Below are 12880 nucleotides of genomic sequence, written 5' to 3' on the forward strand. Positions count from 1 at the left end.
ATATGAACCCAAGACCTCCTGCCTATAGGCCAGACTCTCAATCCACTGAGCCACCTAGTTGCCCCAACTTTTTTTTTAATAGGGAATAACTTACATAGAAATTCTGATCCATGACTTAAGTAACATGATATGTCAGAGGTGGGGGGTAGGAAGGGAGAAAGTGCAAGAAACAAGTATTTATTTAGCACCTTCTATGTGTCAGGCACAGTGATAATAAGTGCTTTGCAATTGATTTGATCCTCACAACAGCAATGAGATGTAGGAGCTGTTATTATCTCCATTTTACATTTGAGGAAATCTGTCTCAGTGTGTCACATATAGTAGTAAGGGTCTGAGGTTGGAGTTGAACTCAGATCTTCCTGACTCTGGCCCAATGCTCTGTCTTCTATGCCACTAAACTACCTTAAACCCAGATATTCTTGGCTCTGCAACCATTTCTCAAAAAGAAATCTGGGCAGGATTGTGGGATTTAGGTGGGCTGGTCTTAGAAGACAGACACAGAGTCTGTCCCTATGCTTATATTTGGAGGTTACCAGATTGGCAGCACTGCCAAGGCCTTTTAATTCACTGGAATAACCTCTGAGAATCAAAGGTCACCTCTAAACCCGGAGGAGGTTATTTTAAAGCATAGTTTTTATCTATGCATGCTAGACCTTAAATATATACACCAAATTTAGAAAATGTGTTTTTAATAGCATGTTTTTTTTTTGACTGAGAATTAATCAAGTAGCTTCAGAAATGCTAACCGATTCAATTTAAACAGTACCTTTTATTCTAGTGAAATTGTGTGGAGAAACACAACACAATTTCCCAAATTAATCATCTTGAACCAAAGGGTGCAAATCTTCAGCTAAAGAAATGAGAGAAGCAAATAGGATTTTGATGAAACCAATTTTCAGTTCTGAAACCACTGGGATAAATGCAGCTTTCAGACATTACTTTGGCCATGGCCCCTAGCTATTTTAATGTATCTAGCCTACTATTCCATAAAGAGAACAATACGCTCTTCTTTTATGTGCATACAATTTAGAGTAAAATTTCTGAAGAAATCAACAAACTTGGTGAAATGGATACACTCATATATGTGTGTATACATGGAAACATATATTTACATTGTAAATTTATATATAATTATAACTAATAAAATATAAAATAATATAATATAAATAATAATATAAAATAACTATAATGACTGATCTAGATTAATTTTAAAGTTCACACAGTGCTTTACAAATATTAATTATTTTATTGTCTCAACATCCCTTGGGGAGACTGCTATTATCTTTCAGATTAAGGAATGGAGATAGCTAGAGGTGAAGTGATTTGCCTGTGGTCACACAGCTAGTAAAGACTGAGGGAGGATGAGGACTCGGGTTTCCTGGCTTTTGGTAGTATTCTATACACTGAGTCATATAGCTGTTTGTGTAGACATATTGATAAATTGATAGATACAAGCATATAGATATTCACAATGAAATTTTCTATACATATGTTTTTGTCTTCATTTAATTAATGTTTGTGTGTTTAATTCAGAATGGAATTTGTATTATCTAAATTTGTTTATATAAAAAAGTAACATAGTTTCATTGTTTGTAGGTGATATTTACTAAAATTATATGCATGATTATGGGTGTTCCTAATATAGTATTCCTTTAGAACCTCACAACTAGGATTATTAAATTGTTCCTTCAGAAAGCATGGAAAGGGAAGATATTTGTAGCAAAATAAGGAGGATATTTATACATTATTGCTGGAATCAATTGATTAATTGAATCTATTTGAAATATAATGGTTATAATTTAGAATTTTCATTAAAGCTACATACTTATTGCCGAGGTAGGCTTTCTTATGTGTTTAACGTGTGTAGTTAAGGAATCCAGGTGCTACTTTTATTCTGTCAAGGTTTATAGAGTCTGAATTGCAATGAGTATTGGTTAGCATCTATCATGGATAATAATTTGCTGTCTTTAATAAAGTTAAAGAGTTGCTAAAGGTACTTACAGATGAAGCAATTTGTCCAGGGTCACGCAAACATTACTGTCAGTGAGGACACTCCAAATTTAATTGGTTTTCCAGTAGCAAAGAGAGATTTACATTGAACCATCATTATTTTCTTGGCTGGCTTCTTGTTGTGACCAAATGGAATGTATCTGTGTGGAGCTCAACACTGGTTTTCTAGTGTAAGCTAATATCAGGAAACAGAATGTTTCTCATATAAAACTAACGCATCAATATAGGCATTGCATGGAGACCTAATCTTATTTACATCATGTTCTACTCTACAGATATTATCAGAGATCTGTGAATGGGAACCTAAGTACCACAAGGAAATTGTTGTCTTATTTTTTAGAATATTTAGTATTGACCTAGACTATATTGATATTATTCTGGGATCATCCCTGGTCATGGATCTTTCTATTCCATGTTATTCAAAAAATTATATCTCGAATGCCTATTATGCACATTGGGCTTGGGATATAAGGATAAAAAAACTTTATGATATCTCCTATCATGTTGTGCAAAACCTAGTAGCATAGAAAATATTTTAAATAGGAACCTTCCTTTCTTCTAAATCATCTTTGCCACAGCTAGGTGACATAGTGGATAGAACGGTGGGCCTAGAGTCAAGAAGACATGAGTTCAAATCCAGAACAGATACTTACTAGCTGGATTACCATAGGCAAGTCATGTAACCCTGATTGTCTCAGTTTCCTCATCTATAAAAAAAAAGCTAGAGAAGGAAATGGCAAACCATTCTCTAGTTTCTTGGCCAAGAAAGCCCAAAAATGGGGTAAAAAAGAATCATACATGACTGGAATGACTGAATAACAGCTTCAAATATATTAATTGAATATTACTAATGATTTTGTGAAATAAATGGCATAAGAATAAAGATTAGAGATTAGATATGTAATTTCATTGATAAAGGCCATTTCAAAATGATAAAATTTTCTCTATTGATCAAAAATCTCTCCTTGCTCTATAATTTATAGGCTTAGACACTTGGAAGCCCTGAAAAAAACTAGTCATTTGGTAGGGATCACATGCTAGTATTTGTCAGACGTGAGACTTGATCCTAGAACTTACTGACTCTAGACCAGTTCTTTATCCATTACACATTACTCCCTCTCTTCATTATTAATATAAGCATGATATATTAATTATGTAATTATATGTATTGTAATTCCTCTTTTGTGGCAAAGGAAATTAAGTGTCAGAGAAAATAATATATCACAAGGTCAAGGAAGTAGGTGATGGACCTTGGATGTGAACCCTAAGTTTTCTGACTTTGATCCCAGCAATATTTCCATTAAGACATTCTGAAAACCTTGGAATACTGAGTGATTTTTATAGTTAATTCAATGTTTTAATTTAGATTACGGTTAAGAACTATAAAAACACTATTATCTCTGAGTTGTCACTATGGTTAACAGATCCTTGAGACAAGTTCTATAACATTTCTAAATTCCTGGGAACCTTAAGATCTACAAATAACCTGAGAGATAAATAGAATGCATCTCTTTGGTCCTCAGAGGATTCACATTTGAATTGGAACTGTTTTCCCACTCACTCTTCATTGTTTTTGTTTTGTAGACTAGCCCAGTTGGACTCTTCCTGACCCCATTTGGGAATTCCTTGGCAAAGAGACTCTAATAGTTTGCCATTTCCTTCTCCAAATCATTTTAAAGATTAGGAAATTGAAGCAAACAGGGTTAAATGGCTTGCCCAGATTTGGTGGGATTTGAACTTGGGTCCTCCTGACTCCAGAACTGACACTTTATACATTAGCTACCTACCCACACACGTCAGTTTAATTAGAATTAGACTGGGCCTACTAATGTAAAGTGACAGTGCATTTCTCTGAGGACTTTGCCCACTGGAATTCACCCCAATGAATTATTAATTCAAAAGTTCTTTACATATTCATAAACCATTCTTGAATATTGGAAAGCCAGCCCATGTATTTAAAACTCTGACCCAAGATATTTTAGTCCAGTGAGCTAGTAAATCCATAAACCCAAACATCAGGTTAGAGTTAAAATAACCCCCAAGCAATCATTTAAACAGCTATGTAGCTAAGATGCCCAGGATCTGGACGCACAATCCCCAAATCAAATCAGACAGACTGCAGAACTGCCAAACCAAAGATCTGTAGCCGCCAGAAACTCATCAACTGCATTTCTGTTGTATTACCTGCTAAAAAATGCATAACCATTAGTCTGAAGGGAGACATTTCTTCACATTTCAACCATGTAGCATAATCAGATGATGATTACCCAGTTCCCTTTAGGCCAAATCCACACCTAAGGTTATATCTTTTAAATTCTAATATGATACTATATTGCCTAAGGGGCCATTTGAAGCATGAAAAGGAAGGAAGCTCATCTGTGTTGTTGTTGGGACAAGAGCATATGGGGAAACTAAAATTTCTAAGCCTTCTCCCTTGTCTTTTAAATTATGTCTATGCAAGGATAGACTTAAATCTTCAGGGAGATTTTTTTATACCTCTCTGATTCAGAAATGTAGCTCCCCCAATCTCTTTGGTCAACTAACCAAGTAGATTAGGAAATGCATTCCAGGCTGAAATTATACTGAAATTATGACAATAGTAGCATATAAAAGGAATCTTTCATTCTATCTCCTTTAAGGTAAAATTATTAGTTTTTTAATTTGAATCATTAGGTAGTTAAATCTGGCCTCAGGCACTTCCTAACTGTGTGACACTGGGCAAGTCACTTAACCTCAGTTGCATAGTCCTCATTGCTCTTCTGCCTTCGAAGTAATACTTAGTATTGATTCTAAGAGAGAAGGTAAAAGTTTAATTTTTTTAAAAAAGAATCATCATCTAGTAATACAGTTTTATGTTGCCTACTCTGAATATTTTTCAAAATAAATCATGAATGCATTTTATATGTTATGTAGAAAACTGTAAACACACTGGTTCTTTTATCGCTTATAAATGCTGTTTTCTTTGACTAATTATATGAATTTTACTTATGAATTACACCTCTGAGCTCATGCCATGTTTTGAAAAAAAGTATCTAAATGAAATAACAATTTAAATTTATCCCTTTTAATTTTAGGGATTAAACAATGTGATTGCTATAGACTTTGACTACAGAGAAGAGTTCATCTATTGGATTGATTCCAGCCGACCCAATGGCAGCCGGATAAATAGGATGTATCTAAATGGAAGTGACATTAAGGTAACTAGAAACTAACTGAGATGGAATTACTAGAATAATGTTATTAGTATGGTTGAATGAAACAGGTAATGTTAGTTGATGGTAATGACCCAACTTGTAGAGGGAATTAGATTGGTTTAAATTTCACATCTGTATATTATGAGTTGATAAACACTTAAAGGATAATGGGAGACTTTTTCATGCTTCATATTTCATTAGGGCACATTACATATGATAAAATAAAAGCAAATTGGGTAAATATAATTTGGGCTCTTTATCACAACCCTAGAAAACATGATGAATGCTTCTTGTTTTAGTTCATTATAATCCAAGATTCAATTGTCTTGATTTATATAGTACCAATTTGAGAATTGGTAATTACAGAATTAAATGAAAGAGTTTACATTGAAAACACGTTAATATGAGAATTAATTCAGAATAGATGGAGATACTTGAAAGTATATATGTTATATCAAGAAAGTTCTGATTAATATTATTATGATGAAATTTCATGTTCTAACTTCAGATATGGAAAAGATTGGTCAGATTGGGATATATTTTATCCCTTTCTTTATCATCCTTAGTTTTAGAGTCAGATAATCTCTGCCAAATATTAGCTCCACTGAGATGTGAATTATAGTCTGTTACAAAGCAATTTCTAATTGTAAAGAACATGACAGTCAGCTGTTTTAGGTAGCCTATTTTAGATAATGGGTGAATTTTTCTTTAGGGCAAAATTTCAGAAGATATTTCAGACACTTACTATGGCACAGGCAATGTTTACATAATGTCAAAAAATCCAAGTAATTCAATTATCTTACTAAAAACAATCAATCAAATTTCCCTTTTCCACATAAATGTTGCTGATTAGTTGATTCCATCATGTCTGATTCTTTGTCACCCCATTTAGAATGTTCTTGGCAATGATACTGGAGTGGTTTAGTATTTCCTTCTCTATCTCATTCCATGAATGAGGAAACTGAGGCAGAATTAAGCAACTTGCCCAAGGTCACATAACTACTATATGTCAGAGGCCAGTTTTGAACTCAGGTCTCCCTGACTCCAGACCCGGTTCTCTGCCCACTGCACCATTTAGCTGCCTAATCAAATAAAGTCAATTGAATGTTTCATTTTTTGATGGATCATTTAAATTCAACTTTGTCACCAAAAGTCATATTTATGTTCAAGTTAGTATCAAATAATGTTAGTTGATTTTATTTGTGAGGCTCATGGGAATTTTAGACAAAGTAGTCAGGATTTTATTGTATTACCCTTCACATTTCCACAGTTGCACTCAACTTTATTATAGCCTGGTATGAGGCCATAGAATTGCACATTATGCATCTTTCTTCCCTGCAGGTTACTGCTTCCTTGGTCAAGTATGAAATAGTTGGCCATCCCCCAGAATGCCCTTTTTTTTTGAAAGTAGTAGTGACTTGATGTCAGTTTAGATCTTAAAATTAGATCATATACTACCGACTGTTCCTATCCTCTAGGCTATTATATGCATTTCATTGACATAACTGATGTCTTCACACTTTTTTGTTGCCAGCATTTGTTTTCCTTAATCTTAATTATTATTATAAATTATATCCAGTTGACAGGTACCTATAGATTTAAATCAGTGTCACTAAAGAGATTGATCTTTTTTTCCCTTCTTTCTAATCCATGTACAAAATAGAAATAAATGTTACTACCCAATACAATCATTTTGATTTAAAAAACAATGAGAACCCCAAAATAAAATGATTAATACTTAGGATTTTACTGAATGTGATTTTGGGTCATTTCATATATGTATATCAATAGAATACAATTCATTTTCCTGGAAATTTATTCATATGACAGCCAGAACTGAAGCAACAGTTAGGTAAGAGGATAATTTTTGACCATGTTAGTTTGCATTCAGGTGCATGAATATATAGTTGGTAGTTTTTAAAATTTCATTTCCATTTTTTAAAAATTCAATTAGAGAAAGGAATATTGGCCAGAGTAAAGAAAACTATTGGAAAAAAATAACCAATCTTTTCTAGGGAGATCATGAAATATCAATGATTGCTTTTAGGCTCCCTTCCTTTCTTCCTTTCTTCCTCTTTATGTCTTTTTCTTTCGCTTCTTTCTTTCTTTCTTTCTTTCTTTCTTTCTTTCTTTCTTTCTTTCNTCCTTCCTTCCTTCCTTCCTTCCTTCCTTCCTTCCTTCCTTCCTTCCTTCCTTCCTTTCTTCATAGGTCCAAATAGAAAAGTATCATTAAAATGTGATGAACAACAATGCAGCTCTATCTGACTTTCTTCTTTTTTCTTTTTAAAGAAGAAAGTCAGTATGAAATCCTTATAGACAGTTATATGTTGGATATTTTCTCATCTATAAATAAATAAAAATGCTAGTAAATATGCAAAATAAATTAAGCAAAATGTAAGAAATGAATTTGGATTAAAATTTTATAATACAAATTCTATATCTTTATAAAAAATTAAGAAACAGTCATTTAGTTCTTATTCTAATGTTTACATTTCTAATATGTTCTATCCTTTTTTTGTTAGGTGGTACACAACACAGCGGTTCCTAATGCACTTGCCGTGGATTGGATTGGGAAGAACCTTTATTGGTCTGACACAGAAAAAAGGATCATTGAGGTCTCTAAGCTAAATGGATTGTATCCAACTATACTCGTGAACAAAAGACTGAAGTTTCCCAGGGATCTTTCTTTAGATCCTCGTGCTGGGTATGTAGTAGTAATATAAAACCTTAACTTCAAATATATTTCTGTTAAACACATTGAGTTAACTCAATCAATTGGGGGGGTTAAATTGACCTTATCTGTCAGAATACAGAAAGTTAATGTTAGTGTTCTGATAATGTACCTGTGTTTATATATATACATATATATTACTTAGGAACTGATTTTAAAAATGAGAATGTGACCACCAGTAGCAAAATGTTAAAAAGCAAATAGGGAATTTTATGGAATTAAGATAAAATTATGTTGCTCTAGTAACTCTTTTTACAATGTGAGTAGCTACTGTTTCAGTAGACATTTAAATGTATTCTAAATTGTCTAGGTAATATTTACTTGTGTACTTGCATTGGGGAGCATGAACTGATAGCATTCATCTGTTCTAGGTTCTTATACCCCAAACCTGAGGGAATAAGCACTATTTATAAAATTCACATCAAACATGTGGAGAGAGCATTTATTAAGGGTTTATAACTGTTCTATGTATTAGAGATACAGATACAAACACAGTGTATGTCTTCAAGAAGCTTACTTCCCAAAGGAGAAGACAACCCAGAAAGGACTAAAAAGAGTAGGGGGTAGAAAGTGTGCTCAGAGAATAGTGTGGAGTAGACTTGGAAGACAGTTCTAGGTCCTGGAAAGATAAGACATTAGTTCACTTATCAAATCTGAACAAGCCAGGGATGGAATCTAGGTTACCAGTGAACTAGGGATCCCCCACACACATACACACCACCCTCCCACTGCCCACACCCAGCCCCATTCCCCCTAGGCTCATCCGACCTGTGCCACTGTGCTGCATAACTAGATGTCAGGTGAAAGCTCCAAACAGAGGTCACAGGTGAAGAGTCCTAGGAGCATGACCTGGAACTAAAGATTATGGGTCTAGGCCAAAAGAAGAGGATAAAAAAGGAGGATAAAGGAGTGCCCAATCTCTTTATTCTCTTGGATGGGGGCGTTTCAGGATGCTGGCTGAGAGTGTTAGACTGACTACCATGCTGGAGAATTTTTTTTAAAAAAAGGTAAATAAATAAGCAAAAAAAGCCCTTCCATTTAAGAATCAGATATGCTAAGTCCTACTAACAATTTGTGCTATCCAACTCCTACTGGGCTATCAGTGCTACTTGCTATTCCTAAAGATTTATATAGATGAAAAGGCATATGGGTCAGTATGACTGAAACTTAGAATTGAAGAAATCTCCAATTCTACAGCATCTACTTGAATCTGAATCTGAAATCCTACTATAGTCAATAATTAATCATTCAGCCTTCCCTCTTTGACATCTAATGTTGGAGAACCTATTACCTCCTAAAGCATTTCATTCTACTTTTGGATAGCAATATATATTAATAAGCTTTTATCACTTTTTTTAATCTTTTAAAAATGAATTCTATATTTGTTTTCTCCCTCTAAACCTTTCTTTTACTTGGGGAAAGCAATATATCAATGTTATATTTAAAATCATGAAAAAAATAATATCCGTATTAACCATGTAACAAAAAAAGCAAGAAAAATAAAGACATTATTCCTCAGTTTGTACTCAAAGTTCATTAGTTCCCTCTTTGAAGGAAGAGAGCAGGAAATTTTTTCTTGATATCAAGTCTAAATTTGCTTCTTGGTAATTTCCCATTATTGCTCCTGGTTTTGTTTTGGAGGCCAAAGTAAAGAAATCTGATCATTCTCCCACATGATTTCCCTTCAAATACTTGGTGATATATATTATCTTTCACCAGCAAAGTCTTCTTCTCCAGGCTAGAATGGAGTACAATACTTTAGATGTGGTCTGAAGAGTACAAAGTACACTGATAATATCACTGCCGGAATGGATACTATAGCTCTCAATATAACCCAAGATGACCATAGTTGTTTTTTTTTTCCTCCCCAATCCTATATTTCCCCATTGACTCAGTTTGAACTGGCAGTGCAGTAAAATCCCATTGTTTTCAGATTGACTTACCGTCATCACATTTCACTTATTCTGAACTTGGGGAATTGATTTTTTGAACCCACATATATGACATTTATCTTTATGAAATTAAATTTAATTACTTTAGGCATAATGTTCCCTATCAGGATCTTCTTGGATCTTAACTCTCTACTTCAACATGTTATCTATCCTTCCCTTTGTCATCTACAAATTTCATAAATATTCCAAAATGTTAAATAATGCTGGGATGGGATTTTTAATTCATTTTTTAAAAATCCTTTATCACATTATATCAAAGGTATCCTTGAGATGTCTTTTACAGTGTCATTGCTTTTTAAAATTTAATTACATTCTACACTCTTTTTATTGTATTGTTGCAAACTGCATAAGTATTTTGCTGAAATTTATTGAAGCTTTTGTTTCTTTAGTTTGACAAATATGTCCTTTATTTTTTAGTGTTTTATTTTATTTTTATTTCAGATATTTTCCCATAGTTAAATATTTTATGTTCTTTCCCTCTCCCCCAAACTCCCTTAACCCCCCTTAGCCAATGCACAATTCCACTGGGCTTTACATGTATCATTGATCAAAACCTAATTTCATATTATTGATAGTTGGACTAGAGTTATCGTTTAGTGTCTACATATCCCCATCAGCCCCTGTGTTCAAGCAGTTGTTTTTCTTCTGTGTTTCTCTTTCCACAGTTTCTTCCACTGAATGTGACTAGTTTTCTTTCTCATGAGTTCCTCAGCCTTGCTCTGGATTCTTGCATTGCTACTAGTAGAGAAATCCATTATGTTCGATTGTACCACAGTGCATCAGTCTCTGTGTACAATGTTCTCCTGTATCTGCTCCTTTCACTCTGCATCAATTCCTGGAGGTCATTCCAGTTCATATGGAATTCCTCTAGTTCTTTATTCCTTTGAGCACAATAGTATTCCATCACCAGCATATACCACAATTTTTTCAGCTATTCCCCAATAGAAGGACATTCTCCCATTTTCCAATTTTTTGCCACCACAAAGTACATGGCTATAAATATTTTTGTACAAGTCTTTTTCCTTATTATCTCTTTAGGGTATAATCCAAGCAGTGCTATGGATCAGATATACAAGGAGCTAAATCAATTGTACAAAAAATCAAGCCACCCCCCCAGTCGATAAATGGGTAAGGGACATGAATAGGCAATTTTTAGATAAAGAAATCAAAACTATCAATAAGCACATGAGAAAGTGTTCTAAATCTCTAATAACTAGAGAAATGCAAATCAAAACAACTCTGAGGTATCACTTCACACCTAGCAGATTGGCTAAAATGATAACAAGGGAGAGTAATGAATGTTGGAGGGGATATGGCAAAATTGGGACATTAATGCATTGCTGGTGGAGTTGTAAACTGATTCAACCATTCTGGATGGCAATTTGGAACTATGCTTAAAGGGCTTTAAAAGACTATCTGCCTTTTGATCAAATATGTCCTTTATGATTGGATATTCAGCTTAAAAGCAATGAATGTACATCCTAATGAAATGAAATATTTAAGTGTATATCCATCATTTTGGAAACTGACAACTTTCATCTTACTGACCTTTCATTTTTTTTCTTTCATATTAAATGATGACATTCCAGAAGTTTTTTCCACATCCTTTTTTTTTTCTCTTTACTTGATCTCATTCATTCTCTTACCATGACTTAGGGCTCCATGTTGATGATTTCTAAATGTGAAGCCTTTGCCTGACCATCTAGAGCTTTAGTGTCAGCTTTCCAATGCTCATTGAAAATTCCCACCAGTTCCTCAAATTCAACATTTACAACACCAAAATCATCATTTTTTTATGATACAAACCAATTTCTCCTTCTGACTTTGGTAGTTTATTTTTTTATTGCATTACAATAATCCTAATCATTCTGGCTCATTTTGAATTTGTTTTTGATGTGTCTTTATCCATTCTTCCCTACTCTGAAGTCAATAGTACAGCTATTCCTTTTAATAGATGATGAAACAGAATCTCAAATATAGTGACTTACTCAAGGTACTCTAGATAATGAGAAGGGAAGCCAAGTTCCAAACTAGATCTTTAGATGCTGAGTAAACATTTTTTCTAATAAATTGTTTTCTAATGTCAACTATATACCACACATATATACACTTACACACAAGCATGTGCACATACACATAAACACACTAAGAATGCTACAGTTATTGTCATTATCATTAGCTTTAAATTATGTCATGTTGTTAGGTAGAGGAGCTGTGTTTCAGAATTTTCTCATTACAACTTAGTGATTATGTATAGACTGCAAAAATAATTTCTTGATCCCAATTTGGCATAGTTATTATGCTTGTTGACACAACAAAATTGAAGGAAGCTTTTTATTATTATTATGAGAGAACATAAGCAAGCAATATAATAATATAGTAACTACACTAGTTTGAATCTTCTGTTGTCTAAATTAATTTAGAATATTATTGTTTCCTCCAGTATTCCTATAATCTTCTTGTATTATACTGGGGAGATTTCTTCTTTATAATACAATGAGTCTATATCTTATTAATATTATAAAATGTTGTTAACATTATAAGATATCTTATTTGTCCTGTATGTAATTTTATACATTTATTTTAAATGTATATGATTAAGTTATTAAAATTACTATCTTAATTCCTAAAATGAGAATTATATTTCAGATAATAATAATGGCAATAACAATAACTTGCATTTATTCAGGAGTTTAAGACTACAAAGTGATTTCCTTCTATACAATGTTATTTTAAAAGTTCCATCATTCTTTTATTTTAACATGTTTTCTTTGACATTTCAATGACTTTTGAATGATATCAACTCTTGATTAATCAGATCAGTTATTCTGAATCACACACACAGGAGTCTCCATTTCTGTAATATGTTCCCTTCAAATATAAGAATGTCATGTATATCAGCTGTATTCATTTAGAAGTGAGCAATGATTTTGGCCCCTTTACTGTAGTTTTCTACTGAGTGTCCAAGTCACTGTCTAGCTGTCTCTAACAAT

Source organism: Gracilinanus agilis, chromosome 3, assembly GCF_016433145.1.
Source record: "Gracilinanus agilis isolate LMUSP501 chromosome 3, AgileGrace, whole genome shotgun sequence".
Classification (NCBI taxonomy): domain Eukaryota; kingdom Metazoa; phylum Chordata; class Mammalia; order Didelphimorphia; family Didelphidae; genus Gracilinanus; species Gracilinanus agilis.